Source organism: Protopterus annectens, chromosome 8.part1 (genome assembly GCF_019279795.1).
Source record: "Protopterus annectens isolate FY-2018-M chromosome 8.part1, PAN1.0, whole genome shotgun sequence".
NCBI classification, from domain to species: Eukaryota; Metazoa; Chordata; order Ceratodontiformes; family Protopteridae; genus Protopterus; species Protopterus annectens.
The window spans coordinates 487,522,247-487,539,125 of NC_056742.1; the positions used below are offsets into that span (position 1 = coordinate 487,522,247).

Genomic DNA, 16,879 nt, shown 5'->3' on the forward strand with positions numbered 1-16,879 from the left:
CCAAATTTAAAAAGAAATTCGGCCATATATAGCTGAAACACCTGATGTTCATAAGGGTCATTTGCATATATCCCATAGGCCTCTGTTACAGGAGGTTTGGGAGGTCACTCTTTGAAAGTTCTAGCTTGGCTGGAGTTTTCATTTAGTTTTTCTCATTAGTTTTTCAGTGTGACCTTTTAACTCTTTGTTTATATATATATATATATATATATATATATATATATATATATATATATATATATAGATATAGATAGATATAGATAGATAGATAGATAGATAGATAGATATATATATATATATATATATATATATATATATATATGTGTGTGTGTCTTTTTCAAATTAACAAAAATCAACTCACCTGAACATGAAATCGCAAAGACGAGACATCTGAAATCTGATTTTAATGAATGTTTTTCTTAAACATTTCTTAGGGTAAGTATCCAGTTGGCCAACATGGGAAAATTTGCTCTTTTCCCATTGTAGTGCTATCTCATTGGAAGGTATGGGGGCATAACCCCCCCCCCACCCTGTTGTGTTGGAGATGGTCCGTTATGTTTCTTCGTGAAATGTTGGTAGATTGGATACTACCCTGATAAAAGTTTCGGGAATATATAGTCATTCGTTAAAATCAGGTTTTTGACATCTCGTCTCGGCGATTTAATTTTTGGGTAAGTGGTCTTTCGTTATTTTTAAGTAGACCCATATATATATGCATATACAAATGTACTTGTGTATGTATGTGTAACATATGTTATATATAGTGTATATAATGCACCCACACACCACACACGTGTACATGGTGTGTGTCTGTATTCTTACCGTACATCAGATACGGTAGCCGTATCTACTGATTCACCTACTGGCTATAGCTGATCCTGAACACTAACTATTTTTCTGGTGACAAGACTAGATTTTGGGCATAACTATGTTAAGAGAATGTTCTCTTCCACTTTAGCCTTCAGACTTCTCCATTCTAAGATATGGATGTTCATGATTTGTTGTTTGGGATAGTCTGAGGGAATTTAACACACTTCTACAGAAGAAAGCTTTTTCTTAAAAATGTTACCATGTTGTACTAAGTATCCAAACCTGCTTTAAAGAGTGTATATGATTGTGCAGATACTGTGTCTAGGTCGTTCGCTACTGCTACAGTGTACAAGGCCCACTTTTGGGGGGGAACTCTCCCCAACCAAAACCATACAGAAAATTTTCCTTTGGTATTTGTTTGTGCCTGTAGATCAAAGGGCATAGACAAATCTATCTTGTACCAAGGGAGGCCTCTTTGAGACCAGAGCTCTGCCTTTCATTCCTAAACTTTTATGTAGGTACTGAATTTCAAAATATTGACCTTACAGTTCCGCCATTGTCTATTTTATTTGGTGTTTGAATATTAAAATAAGGGTAGCATAGTTGGAGGTCTGTAGCGGTTTTCTTTACAGCCTGTTAAGTATGCTGTTTTTAGAGTGCGGATGTATGTTTATGCATTGAGCTTTTCACTCCCAAGAAGTTCACTCATTTGTTTGTCTGGCCACTGAGTTGCCTTCCCTTCTGACTTGCATTTCTGGTTAGTTTATTTCACTTGCTAAGCATACGTACCAAAAGGCCCAACACTTGAACACTTTCTTGGACTTGAATCTAAGCCATGAACAGGTTTTGACAAGATTACCCACATTGATTGCCTGATCTATTAATTGTGTCTGCCTGTCATTTCCAGACCTCCATGGCTGTTGAGACTATTCACTGTTGTCCTGACCTGATTTGGACAAGTGCAGTGCCATTAAAGTATGGTAGTGAAGCTTCCATATTCATCATGTTGATCACTGCTGCAGTAGCCTTAACTGTATGGGTTATATCCTGCCAAGGATTTAACAGCCAGATAGCTTTCAAAGCTTCAGGGTACCTTCCATGTGCCCGAACTGTTAGCAGCTCAAGCTGAGCTTGACTGAAAGACAAGTTTGGGGTGGACCACTTCAGAACTGTACTTCCACCAAAGTGTATGCTCCTCTGAGGCTTTTGAGGATAGATGGCTGTCTTGGGCTTCCGTTTGCTGGACAATTAGCATTGTCGCCTCACAGTAAGACGTCGTCTTGTTCGATTCTCAGCGAAAGCGTCTTCTGTGTGGGGACGTGCGTGAATGGGCGTACCTTCGTTGAAGGTTGTGCGTCAGGGCTGGCAACCCGGCACACAAAATTCTACTGCCAATCATTAGCGGACCGGAGTTCCACTGTGGCGACCCCTAACCGGGAAAAGCCGAAAGACACAACAACAACTTTCCTCTTCAGGAAAGTTATTTTATTTTAAAGCTAGCAGTGTTTTAATGGACTGACTTGAGACTTTAATGTACATTTAAAATGGAGTGCTCATTTTTTTCTGTCAGTGTAAAAGTGATGTAAAGTAATTGAAATTGTTTGTTTTCTGTTTGGAGATTTTCTTTTACTTTTGTGGGGCTGGCGTAACATTTTAAGTGCTTTGTTACTGTATTTGTTCTGTCACAAAAGTAACCTTTGCAGACTAGTAGTGTTTACCAGCAATTGTTTCTTTCCTGGGAAAGAAGCACCATTTTCATCTTGACCATGGAAATGACTACTGGTCCCACTGTCTGTCCTCCTTCCAGCCAAAAAAGAAAACATTAAGCAAACAGTCTTTGCCAACACAGCAGGCTAGCAGTTTTCCTTGCTTGCATGTAGTGACTGTGCTGTGGACATTTGTACCTCAGACCACTTTTTTACGCTGGATCCCATTGATGTAACACCTACTATGGACCGTAGGTTAGCAAAGTCCTCTGCAGCTGTCTGGGTCCCATCAATGGCAAGGGAAAGCCACTCTGATCAGTCCTGGGGGAGGGAACAGGGAAGGTTTCCCTGTTGTCCGGATGCTGTGCCCATTCCTGAGAGCTGCTGCTTGTCATTAGTAACATGGTTGGCCCCATTTTTCCTGTCAAACAGAAAACAAAGCATGTATCTACTCCCCCTGACTTTTCTTTGGATAGTAGTCGTTTACTGGGTCTGGCTCAAGGTTTAATTCAGACCAGCAATCCTTGTAATTTCTGGTAAGTGTGATTCCTCTTTACTTAGAGATTCAAGATTCTGAACAGGAAGATGCAGGGATGGATGCACAGGTTTTTCCTTCAGATTTCTTATTCAGATTCCAGAAAAGTTCAGTTTTTGATTCTTGTGGGGGTTTCTTTCTCTTGAGACTATTGCTAGAATGTGCCAGTGTTTTCAGTGAGCGAACGCTGAGGTTTCTCAGTCACTTAAAGTACTTTGAGTTGTTACACCAGGATTTTCCAGAACTTACATCCATTTCTCCTGTCCTCTCTGCTTTACAGGATGTGTGCATTACTGCTTGCAATTTTATGATGGTCAGCCCAGCTGCCTAAAAAGGCAAATAAGATGTAAATTGTCTACACTGTTGCCACACCTGCCCCAGCAGCTGTAACTTTAATTGATCCCACTGCTGCTAAGCACTTAATTCATTTCCTACCCTTTCCCATAAGGATATGAAAATTATTGATGGGTATGGGAAAAGTGTATAATTCTGCAACTTTGATTTTCAGAGTTATGAATTGTCAAGCTCGTATGTTAAATTTTTTTTTCTGAGAAATTGTGGAAGTATGCAGAATGTTTTATCTGCACTTTCTTCTTGTGAGGAAAAATCTTTAAGTAACTGTTTCTTGTATTGCACAGGTCACTAATCGTTTACAGTGTGCGTGTGACTCTGGTTCTTTTTCCAGGGCTATGGCCACTGGTGCTGTTTTGAGGAGGTTTGCATGGTTGATTTCTCAGAACCTCCCAGATAAAAATTTAATTTTAACTTCATTGGATCGAGATTGTGTTTGGCCCCTTTGCTGCAAAGGTGATAAAGTGTGATGAAAGGGGCAAGCTGATCCAGGGAATATTTAAGAATTTTCAGCTTTTTTCCAAATTTTCAAAGGGAATTTCTATCTCCTCATCCAGCTTTGGCAAAAAAAAAAGAATAATCGGTCTCAACAAAGTACTGGAAAACAGACATTTGAAAGGAAATGGCAAGGGAGTTCCAAAATAAAATCTTTACCTCCCGAGACCAAAGACACAGTCCAACAAGTTCAACTATTCAACCGATTTTTTGACCCTGCTCCCACACTGATCCATAAGGAAAGTGCGAATCTTGATTTTTCTCTTTGGCAACAGATTGTTTCAGACAAATGGGTTCTGAATATCATTAAGTTTATAGGTGGGTCATTCCTCATCCTTCGGATCAGACTGTTGTTTCCACTGGTTCTTCAACACATGTTGTCACAGTGAATGATAGAACCAGCTCCTCCTTCACAGGTGAGGAATGTTTTTTTATTCAAGATGTTCCTAGTGTCAAAAAAAAAAGTGTGGAGACCAGTTATGGATCTTTCTTTCTTGAACCTGTTTGTGATCGTGCCCATTTTTAAAATGGTGTTACTTCACAACCTGTTACTGTTCCTCTTTCAAGTTTCTTGGCAACACTAGACTTGAGAGATGCTTATCATATCCCTATTCATACAGAATTCAGATGTTCTTAATGTGATCCAGACAACACGCTACCTTATCAGTTCTTTGCCTTACTCTTTGGGCTTTCCACTGCACCAAGAGTGTTCACAGTGTCTAGCTCTGGTTGTGGCTCTTTGCAGGCTACATGGTATCCACATTTTTCCATATTTGGATGACTTGCTTATCTTTGCAGAGTTTTTTTTATTGGGAATCTCTCTGTTGAGTGACCGATCTTGCACACGATAGGATTCCAAGAGAACATTCAAATGTCCTGACTGCTTCACACATGATTGTTTTCCTGAGATGCCAACTAGAAATTTAAAGACATTTTCTTGTACTGGAAAACAAAATGGATCTTTAGATCTATTTTTAAGGTTTTCCAATGAGACTTGGATCACCGTGAAGGAATACCTCATGATTGTGGGTCTCATTATACCCCTAGTGAGACTCCACGTGAGAAAGATAGTGGTGTCTTGACATATCTGTGGTCGCAGCATCAACACCCTTTATCTTTTCAAAATCAAAGTGCTGGGGTTTGTCAAAAGAGAAATCTTTTGGTTGAGACAACAGATTCCCTTAAAGCCAGATCTCCCCTTCTACCTCCCTGCTCCAAAGCAGGTAGTCACCACAGACCCTTCAGACTTTGCTTGGGAAGCAGTTTCATGAGGGATAAAAGTATAGGGAGTATGGGACACCAAAACAGATGCAAGCGTAGAAATATATAAAGGAGATGCTTGCCCTAAAGGCACTCTGCTCTTTGAACCATCTTTGGTCCCCTTTTGCAGACTAGCCATGTTAGCTTGGAATATAGCTTCACAGCACAATCCTATTCAACTGGTATCCTAGATTCCGTCATAACAAAATTGTGGCAGACATGCTTAGCAGGACCAAGGCAGACCTTCACAAATGGGAACGAGTTCAGGTAGTCTTCCAAGATATGATCCATCATCTGTTGGGAGTTCCTTAAGTAGACCCATTTGCCTGTCTGGAGAATCAACTGGCAAGATTCTGTTCCAGGACAGGAATATTCTTGTACACTTCAGAAGTACCCTGGATGTTGGTGGAAAGGGTGAAGATTCAGAGGGAGTCCCTCAAGGTCATTGGGGTGACCATTTTCTGGCTCAACCAACCATGGATGTCCTTCCATTTCACTATTGCATTCTTCTTTACAATAGGGATCTCCTGCCAATAGCAGCCCGATGTCCAGCCAGTATACCAAAGCCTTTAGGTTGCTTTAAGGTACACCATATATCACATGTATGCTCCTCGCATAGCATAAGGCATAAAGGTGATGTCTAGACATATCTTCAGAACTTTAAGAGATGGCATTTGGACTGACAGCAAAGATCACCTGTCTGAACACCCGTTCCATTGCTAGTTCACCAAGATGTTGTGGATGAGTGTGCCGTTGAGGTTCTATGTTTTTACTTGCATTTTTTATTGTTGCTTGTGGGGTTTCTTGTCATCCAAGAAGGTAAATGCAAGTGTGGGGGAGAGATTCCTCATAAAGACTGCCACAAATAGTGTCTGTTTTTACCATACATCCTGCTCCATCTGTCGGGCTTTTGTACCTAAACCCTGCATAGTAGGCTCTCTTTGGTGCTTTATCTTGAAAGCTAGCATCTTAACCTTCTTATGAAAGACATGATGGAGGAAACTTCTACTCTGAGGAACAACCATCAGTTAAGGCCAAGAAGCCGAGGCCAGAATTTTCATCTGTTCAGCCTCTGCTAGACCTCTCTCTCTCTCTCTCTCTCTCTCTCTCTGTCTCTCTGTCTCTCTGTCTCTCTGTCTCTCTCTCTCTCTCTCTCTCTCTCTCAAGGCAAGTAATTGCATGGAGATTCGCCTGGCTTTATCATTAGATTCTTCTGCAGTGACTTGGTTGGAGGCTGGTGGGTATCCAACTTTAAGCACGTCCGAGGAGTTACGGACATTCGAGGGAAACATGGGTGGTTATTTCTAAGGGGCTTAGGGGTGTACCCCAAATATTACTTGGTTCCCACTACCATTATTGAATGTCGTCCTAGGTCAGAGCCTTCCAAATCTTATAAACCAGAAGTCCCATTGAAGAAAATGCAAAAGACTAAACCTATTACTCCTGCTCCCAAGGATCCACAGAGTGAATGGCAAGCCTTCACTCTGGTGTTTAGTGCTTTGATGTCATTGAAACCTCCTCAGGAAGTTACCCCCCCCCCCATCCTCTACTCTCCTAAAAAGTCCCAGGGAACAGGATTCCTCGGATTTTTCTAGTATTCCTTCTTTAGACTGTGGATCAGAGAAAGAGGAATCTACCAGTCCTGATGCTCCCTTTGAAGAAATTTATTTTGGGACACCATCTTTAGGTTGGAGTTCTTTAATGGGATTGTGTTCGGGTGTCTGAGGTTCATAAGAAGTTATAAGTTGCTGCAGATGGATTCTCTTAAACCTTCTGCTCTGCCTCCTCTTTTGGATGCTTTACTGGGTGGATTTTCCAAACCTTCTAAGGCTGCAGACTCCCAGCCCCTGCTCCCAAGACACCTGGTAGATTCTATAGGGTGCCTGAGGACTGTAAATTTTGTACAAGTGTCCTTTTGCTGACCCCTTTGTGATGTCTGTAGCTTCTGACAAGCCCTCTCAATTGCTTTCTTTTCCCAAGTTACGGCCCCTGATAGAGATAGCAGGACCATGGAAAGGTTAGGCAAGAAGGTTTGTACCTCTGCTACCTTGGCTTTTAGGCCAATTGTCAAACCCATATGTCCAGGTATTTGTTGGCTCTCCTATGCCAGACCTCTCAGGTTGTTTCTGATCTTCCAGACTCTGTGACTCCTTCCAGGTGGCTTGTCTTTCCATTAAGTGTAGTTATGATGCAGCAGATGTTCCTTCTAGAGCTGCTACTTTTCAGTCAGTGATGAAGAGGTATTCTTGGTTTCGGCTTCAACTTTTGATATTAAGGCTAAGTTGATGGATTCCCCTCTTGATAAACACTCAGTGAAGCTGCTGCTGCAGTGTTTCCCTTCAGGATAAGAGCAAGGCTTTATATGAACTTAAACATGTTTTTCGCCTTTGCCTAAATTTCAGAGAAACTACCCCAATAAGCTAACCTTTGTTAGCAAGCTGTCTCACCCCCCCCCACCCCATAAGGGTAAGAAGGGTGGCAAGCGGGCACCTCCTGCTAAGGCTGCTCAGATTTCTGTACCTCAGAAGTCTCCCTTTCCAGATGATAAACCAGGTACTGTCTGACTATACTAATTCTTCCCAGCTACGTAACTTTTTCTTTGCCTTTCTCTCCCTTCCTGTTTGGATACAGGTTAATCAGGATTCCTGAGTCCTGTCCATTATTCGCCAGAGGTATTTCATGGGTTAGATATCCCTTCCACCTTTATGGGTATTCCTCAGCCCTCTTAGGAACAACTTTCTTTTCCAGAGGTACTTCAGGACCTTTTGACTCTTGTTACTATTAAAGAGGTGCCTGTGTGTCCCAAAGGGGGAGGAGTTTTACTCCAGGATGTTTGTAGTACCCAGAAAACTCATCTAAACACGGCTTCAGGCTTATATGGTGTCTCTGGATCTTTTGGATGCTTATCTCCACATCCCAATTCATCCCCTTCTCAGGAAATTTTTACGTTACTATGTTGCTTCTTGGCAATTTCAGATGTCTGCTTTGCCCTTTGGCTTTTCTACTGCCCCAAGAATGTTAACTAAATGCCTTGTTGCTGTGATTTGATCCTTGCAGGCTTCAGGGGATCCAAGTATTTTCTTACTCGGACGATCTTTTTCAGGCATCCTTTTCCAGAGATCCTGCTGCAAAATCTTCACTTTGACATTTCTCTAATGCAAATCCTAGGGATCACAATAAACTTCAAGAAGTCTTTTGTGACACCTTCTCAAGGTTATGTTTTTCTGTGGTGTAAGATTCAGATTGTGCCTATGCTGGTATTCCTGCCCCCAACACTGTTCTTTCTTTCAAGCTCTTCTTTCTGTGGCCTGTTTAACAGCCAGGGAATTTGAGACCTCTGGGGTTTGTGGCATCCACAATGCTTCCTCTTGCCAAAGTCTACATGAGAAAGTTTCAGTGGTTTCTGAAGTCAATTTGGCTTCAGCGTGCATATCCTCTAGACTTTGTTGTTTCTCTTCTACCTTATCGCAAGAAGGAACTTCACTGGTCGATCCAGCTGTTGTCTCTAAATCCAGAGCTCCCTTTTCACCCCCCCTTCCCTCCCAGGAGCTGTTCAGATGCTTCAGCTGTGGGATGGGGAGCAGCTTTTGGCTCCCTAAAAGCTTGGGGGGGGGGTCATTCTACAGAGTATATCAGTGTCAGAGATGAAAGCTCTTCTAGTGCTTCAGGCTTTTCATCCTCTTATCCTCGGGACCTCTTAAGGGATTTACAGACAATACCATGGTGATGTGGTATGTAAACAGTATGGGGGGGGGGGGGCAATATCTTACTTTGCCAGTTGGCACTCCTAGTGTGGGATCTTGCTGTCCAGTATCAAGTGACTCTCTTCAGGCAGTTTACATTCCCTCAGGTCAAAACAGTTTGGCAGACACACTGACCAGGTTCTTAACCCAATCCCACAAATGAATGCTTCACAGGGATGTGTTTCTGGACATTGTCCACCAATGCGGTACTCCTCAAATAAATCCTTTTGCCTCCCCTCTGAACAGACACCTTCCTCTGTTTTGTGCCAGAGCCCCAGGTCCTCTGGTTTGGAAAGTGGACACCCTATCTTTTCCTTAGGAGATGTTTCTTTACGCTTTCCCTTCCCCCATTCCAAACGTCCTGTTCAAAATTGAACAGGATCCTCAAACTCTTGTTGTTGACTCCCTTTTTCCTGAGACCGCATTGGTTCCCTCTTCTGCATTTAGCCAAGGGCAATCATCACAGGTTACCCCACAGGGTGGATCTACTCGCACAGAAAAACAGGAAACCCAATACTAGGAAATCCTACTTATCCAAATGGAAGAGGTTTTCTGTTTGATATCTTTCTCATAACCTGGATCCACTTTCTGCAGATGTTCCTTTGCCTCTTTCTTATCTGTGTGAATTGTTCAATGCTGGTTTGGCCTATTCTTCTGTTAAGGCCCATTTATCAGCTATCTCTGGTTGTATACCTCATCTGTTCCTTTAGGGAATTGCTTGGCTTCAAATCTCAAATATAGAACCTAAAGGCACCCTTCATGTTGGGTCTCCCAGGAAGTCTGTTCCTCCTCCTCCCTGGGATCTTAATTTAGTTTTGGAAAAAATTGAATCTGGCTCCGTTTGAGCCTGCAGCTTCAGCTTTCTTGCAACATTGAACAAAGCCCTTCTGTCAGACTGGTATCCGAGCTTCAAACCCTTATGGCTTTTCTTTTTTTTTTTAATTTTATTTTTTTTTTTTTTGGTGTTTCATAAGGGCAGGGTGTCCTTGCATACCAGTCCTTTTATGCCCATGGTGGTGAATGAGTTGCCCTTAATCAGTCTTTTGCCCATTTTTTTCCTTCTCCACAATCTGCTAGTGAGAAGGTCTGCACACGGATGTGTATAGATAACTTGGATTTTATGTGGGTAAGACTATTAGGAAATTTGATAAGCTCTTTCTTTCCTTTCATCCTAGGTCCTTAGGATTAGCTGTATTCAAGTAAACTATTTATTCTTGGATTTCAAAATCCATTTCTTTTTTTATTTCATGGTAAGAGCCTCCTTTATGTTAAGGCTCATTCTACTAGAGCTGTGGCTTCTTCTGGTGCTTTTTCCCAAAGGTTTGGATACTAACTCTGTTCTTGAGACGGCTACCTGGACTTCTCTGCATAGTTTTTCCAAGCAATACAAGTTAGATGGAATCTGCAGAGCTAGAGCTGGTTTTGGTAGGCCATCCTTCATGGCTTCCTAGAGGGCTCTGCTGCTCCTTCCTCCAAAGTTTCTTCTTGAGCTTTGGCACTCTCCCTATTGTAAAGAATACTGCAACAATGAAATGGAAGGACTGTGCAGTTGTGTAAAATTTTGCCATAACTGTAGTTGTCCTTCACTTCACTGTTGCAGTATGCAATCCTTTTCTCCGCTCCCTGGTCCATTTCTCTAATGGACTTACTGATTTCCTATCTGTTCCTTGGACTGGTGTTCCTACTGGGGCCCTCAGTTCTGAGGATGGTATGTCCGGACATCACCTTTGTGCCCTACACTACATGAGAAGCATGTGTGTGATGTATGGCGTACCTTAAAGCAACCTAAAGGCTTTGGCATACTGGCCAGACATCGGACCACCCTTGACAGGGAATCCCTAATGTAAAGAATACAGCAGCATTGAAGAGAAAGATCTCTACAGTTATGGTAAGATTTTACACAACTGTACTTTCTTTCTCCCTTCTTTTGGAAGTGGCCCAGGAGCAATTACCACAAGCTTCTTCACAGACTGGATCCATACACCCTGACAGCAGTCCGTTTCAATTGACTGCCTGGATGATAGGGTGCTAATTCCTTTTAGACACTGGTTTACTGAGTTAGTGCAGCAGGTACTAATAGACACAAGAAAGCCTGCTACTAGAAGATTGTAGATTAGCAAATAAAAGATTTCCTAGCTGGTGATAATTTAACCAGAACCTATTTGGGGGTAGTTGTTTTTTTGCCTCTACAATATTTGCACAAGTTACTGTCCTGTGGCCTTTTTTCTTTCTGTCGAGGTTAATTTATTAGCCATTTTAGCACACTTTTTTATGGATCCTCCTCTTTCAATGCAGTCTCTTGTCAAAATGTTCTTGAAAGGAGTTTTGCATAAGGGGCCCCAAGAAAACCAGTGGCCTTGCTTAGGATCTTAATTTTGTGCTGGCGAAGCGAATACTTGCTCCATTTGAACCAGATAATCTGGCTGACTTGAGGTTCTTAACTTGGAGCACAGTTTTATTGATTGCCAATAACCTCTGTAAGAAGGGTTTCTGAGTTGCAAGCTTTTATGGTGAAGCATCCTTATTTTCCATAGACAGGTTTTGAAGAACTAATCCTCCTCTTATGCCTGAAGTGGTATCTGAGTTTGCTTTAAGCAAAACTATCCATCTCCACATTTTCTTTGCTGAACCTAAAAATGAGGGAGAGAGGATATGCCATACCTTGCTGTCCACAGACAACTCTAGTACTATCTGCTCCACAAAGTCTGCTCTTCACTTTTTCCCTTAGAACTGCTCTAAATCTCTAATTAAGCACTCTATTTTCATTCTAAAGCCCTGCACTTGCTCGTATAAGTAATCTCTTAGGTAAACACAAACTAAAGCACTACATCCTCTTATACTCCTAAGCACTTGCTCCCTATTGGTTCTTTCTGATCAGTCAATAAGTAGTTCCCTATGTTATTAAGGCATGTCCAAAGGTCAGTTTTGAGTTTACTCTCCAGTCCAGCTGGTCAATCTGGGAATCTTGAGGCAATGTTGCAACTGCCTTATGTATACAGACCACCCTCTCCCCCTCCCAGCAAGCTCAAATATGTGAGAGATGCAACTATATAGCCAAACTGGAGGCTAAGCTCTCTCAACCCAGTATTGGCACAGCCTGTCAGGAGGAGAAGGTAACCACACACACCACAAATCCAGTCTCGCATAGACCTATCGCATCAGCAAACCAAACACATAAACACACAAAAACATACTCGGAGGCTCTAAAAATCTGCCTAAGCAGCAGAGACCTCCAAAGCAGACATCCAAGCAACACCTACCACTAAACAATATCCACATAGCTCACAAAGTCAGTGTGCCACACATTCACAGCCCTTAAGGCTAAACACACCTAATACACTTGTAATAGGTGACTCTATTGTCAGACACACTGACGTACCACTCACCAGGCTGAACAAGGAGAAAGGTCACTGTAAGCTGCCTGTCTAGTGCCAGGATCCGCCACATAACACAAGCACTCGGGTCACTCCAAAGCAAGTACAAATATGACTCCATTGTCCATGCTGGTGTGAATGACCTGAGATGTACCTCCCTGGACTACATGAACAAAGACGTACAGGAGCTCTTTGATCATGTAGCCCAGGCCGGTATGACCCTGACCTTGAGTAGCATCTTACCCTCACCAAGAATGATACCACAGTATAAAGACAAAATGATAAATTTTTAACAATTGGCTAAAGTATTGGCGTCATTCAAAGGGGATCCAGTGTCTGTCAGCCTGGGATGACCTGCTCGACAAGCCACGTTGCTTTGCTAGGGACGGCTTGCACCTGTCACCCCTGGGTTTTCGAATACTGGCAAAGGCTCTTGCCTCCCCCATAGTGCCTTTTTTAGGCAAGGTTCAAAAGACAAACCCACCCCCATAGACAACGCAAAGAAAAAAAAACTAAGGGTAATGCTGCTCAACGCCAGAAGTCTAAACCTCAGGATGCACGCACTCGAGACTCTCCTCAGTATGGAGAATATCGATATCTGTGCAGTAACAGAAACCTGGTTCAAGGCTCCCGAGAGCACCCCAGCACTAACAGGTTATACTTCATACCATGCTTTCCGGCCCCAAAACTCAGACCGAACCACAAAAGGAGGGGGGAGTATCCATATTTATCAAAGCTGCCCACACCTCCAGGTTAGTGGCACTGCACGAAGCATCGGAGACCATCCATGTGCAACTAGCAGTGGGCAAAACTGCCTTTCAGTTTGTAGCCTGCTACAGACCACCCTCCCAAACACAGGAACCTCACTCTGCTTTCCTGAGGACACTGGAGATTATGAAGGTCTCTCCAAACACTATTATAATTGGGTGAATTCAACTACCCAAACATGGATTGGGAAAGCTACTCAAGCCCAAACACCCTCGCCCAACGGTTCCTAGAATTTATAAACTCAAATGCTATGGAACAACTGGTCACCACTCCCACAAGAAGGGAAAACGTATTGGATCTGGTCATCACCAACATGGGGTCTGTATGTTCCACACCAGAGGTATACCCCTCATTGGTAAGATCAGACCATAAACAAATCTCACTGGACATCCATATTCCATCCCCACCCCTAGACAAGGAAACCATGGTGAAGAACTTCTCAAAAGCAAACTTCACACTTCTCAAAACTGAGGTGGAATCCTTCAAAGCCCCCGGGCCAGTAGAAAATACGGCCCAAAATGCAGAATCCTTTACAAAAGCATTCTATGGACACCTACAGGAATGCATGGAGCATGCTATCCCAAATAAAACCAAGACTCACTCCTCCAAAGGCAGGAGACCTGTCTGGTGGACCCCGGCCATAAATAAGCTATACAACAGAAGGAGAAAGCTACTACATGACAGAGTAAAATCCCAAAAAGGGAAGGCGTCACTCATCAGTACTAGCAAGAAACTACAATTCCTCATAAAATCATCTAAGGCCAGCTTCAAAAAAGAAAAATTGCACAAGACACTAAAGATAATCACAAGGCCTTCTTTAGTTATGTCAGAAACTTGGGAGGCAACTCCCAGATATGCTCTGAGTTAGTGCAAAATGACAAAAATTACTCTAAACCCACAGACATTGCCAACATCCTGGCAGTCCCCCCCCCCTTCCCCCCCAAAAGAGCAAATGTCTATCCCAACAGAGTGTAGCCTTCATGAGATCACAGATGCACAGGTGAGAGCTGCCCTCTCCAAAGCAAAAAACACAACATCAATGGGACCAGACGGTGTCCCGGGCTGCGTCTTACACTAGCTCCAAGAAAAACTAAATCCTCCTATAAAGTCACTGTTCAGTCTCAGCCTTACTACAGGATATGTACCCAAGGAATGGCGTACAGCAACAGTGGTCCCACTCCACAAAGGTGGTGCCGCAACAGACCCCGGAAACTATCGCCCTATAAGCCTGACTAGCCTGGTCTGCAAAGCTATGGAGCGTATCATCATGGAAATCATAAACAAAGACATTGGGAACCTGCAGACACTGGATCCTACCCAATTCGGCTTTAAGGGCAGATCTTGCCTCTTGAACCTGGTCGACTTCTTTGAAACAGTTGCCAAAGCCATAGGTGAAGGGAAGGTAGTCCACACAGCCTACCTGGACCTCGCAAAAACTTTCGACACAATACCCCACTCGGGCATCATAAATAAGCTCACCAGCTTAAATATCAACCCCTATGTCACAAGATGGGTTGCAAACTGGCTCAAGGATAGAACCCACATGGTCAGAATAGCAGGTGCCATGTCAGACTCTAAACCAGTTACAAGTGGCATCCCACAAGGCTCAGTCCTGGGACCTCTTGTTCGGTATATATTTCTCCGAGGTACCGGCTAACATGGGTGGACTATGGCTGACCAAGTTCGCAGATGACTGCAAACTGGGTGCCGTAATTGACACTCTGGCTGACACAAGCATCCTCCAAAAGGGTCTCAGAGACTGATAACTGGTGCCAGAGCCATGGCCTAAAGCTAAATGCCAAAAAGTGCATAGTCATCCCCTTTGGGAAAAACAAAGTGCCCACAAATTACCACGTAGGTGGTAATCCATTAAGTACGGAAGAAGTAATTAGGGACTTGGGGACCCAAGTAGATGGCAATCTCTCCTTTGACAGTCACGTTGCCAAAGTGGTTAGAAAGACCTTCTATATAGCCCACCTGATCACAAAAGGGTTCACATCAAGATCAAGAGAAGTCATTGTGCCCCTCTACTCATCACTTATCAGGCCCATAATTGAGTACAATGCCCCGTTTGGGATGTACCTTACCTGACACCTGCAGCAACTGGAAAGACCCCAAAAGTATCTCACCAAGAGGATCAAGGGGCTCAAACAGATGCCCTATGCAGTTCGGCTAAAGAAACTCCAGTTCTACTCAGTTGCGTACCGCCTACTCAGAGGCGATTTGTGTCCGACGTATAAAGCCATGTCCAACCCAGAATTAATGGACATGCTTCACCTCAGGAAATCCAAATCCCTTAGAGCTACACACTCCAGGGACTTGAACCTCAGCACAGAAATAAATAGGACATGCTGGAGGGACAGATTCATATCCCAGAGGCTCTCCTCACTCTGGAACAAAATCCCAATCCATGTCAGGCAGAGCCCCTCACTGACCCTCTTCAAGAGAGATATTGACGAATGGATGGGAGATCGGAAGTTTACCCCTGGGATCTCTTCTGTGTCCCTGCTTGACAGAGGTACAGTAAGCCAACCTTAAAAGGACTACCTTCTGTGACCTACTGTACAGAGACACAGTCAAGTAATGTAAAAGGGTGGCGAAAGCCAAACACATTCTTACTAGGCTTATAAATGCCCTAGGGCAGATAGCCTAGTATCAACCTATGAACCTATCTTAACGGAACTAAATCTTTCAGATTCTCAGATCAGTTCATTTTTTGTGACTGTAAGAAAGGACAGTCTGTGACACAGACCATTTCCAAATGGTTGTCTAAGGCCATTACCTTTGAGTTATACTCACCATAATAAATCTATTACAGGCAGGGCCAAGGCATTCTCTACCAGGCCCTTGGCTTCATCTGTGTTTTTTTAGAAAGGGTTGAATTCTAAAAATATTCTAGAAGCTGCTACTTGGTCCTCTGTGCATACTTTTACAAAGCCTTTATAAGATTGATTCCTCCTTTCGGTCTAAATCGAGCTTTGCTAAAACAATTCTCCATGGGCTTCCATCTCCCAAAGGTAGTTAAGTTAATCTAGCCTTATAGCTATGGTTACTGCAACAGTGATCAGTATGACTGACATAGTGGAATTGTGCAAGCTAAACTTGCCATAACAGATGTTCAAATGATCACTGCTGTAATAGCTGCTCCCTCCCTCTGTCCTTGGTTTTTGGAGTGTTTTTATGCCAGGATGTGGACTTCATTTTGTTCCTAGCATTATCCTTTCAGGGCTCATCCTTCCTCTGTGTGTGTTGCTCTCTCTCCTGGCAGAAAGCTCTGAAGGGGCTTCCTGCCCAGAGCTGCCTGACAGTTTGGCCATGTGGGAGGTGTCCTGAAGCTTTGGAAGCTGGCAGGCTGTTGTATTCTTGTTAGGATATAACACGTATAGTTTAGGCTACTGCAGCAGCGATCATTTGAACATCTGTTATGGTGAGCGTAACTTTTACATATGTACTTTCCCATGTATCTCATGTGTTTTTTGACATGGCAGCTTCTGTGGTCCAGTCTACAGCCTGTAGTACTGTTTTCCCCAAAGGTGTTTAGTCCAGAGCCATTAGTTTGAGGAGCTTCTTTTGGCGTTCATGGATGTTGTTATTCTGAATAGGTCTGCTATGCTGATCTATTGGATCAGATTATTGTAGATCTCTCAGTAGAGAAAACTGGTTAGGTCTGGTCTGCTGTAAGGTCGTATGTAATCTCCTCTTGTTGTTTCAAAATTTTCCCAGTCCTTTAGAAGAAAGAAATATTTGAAACAGCCTGTTAAACACAGCACTGTTCTTTCTCTTCTGGCTTCTCTTACAAAGTCCTTTACATGACTTTAGTCCGATTTACCCCAACAT

The 16,879-nt window shown here is 43.0% G+C and overlaps 1 protein-coding gene across 1 annotated transcript in view; it reads left to right on the plus strand.

The window, feature by feature from the left end:
• The window catches only part of LOC122810159 (AKT interacting protein), a 379,674-nt gene that overhangs the window by 222,519 nt on the left and 140,276 nt on the right, over positions 1-16,879 (plus strand). The gene's annotated exons all lie outside the window — the stretch shown is intronic.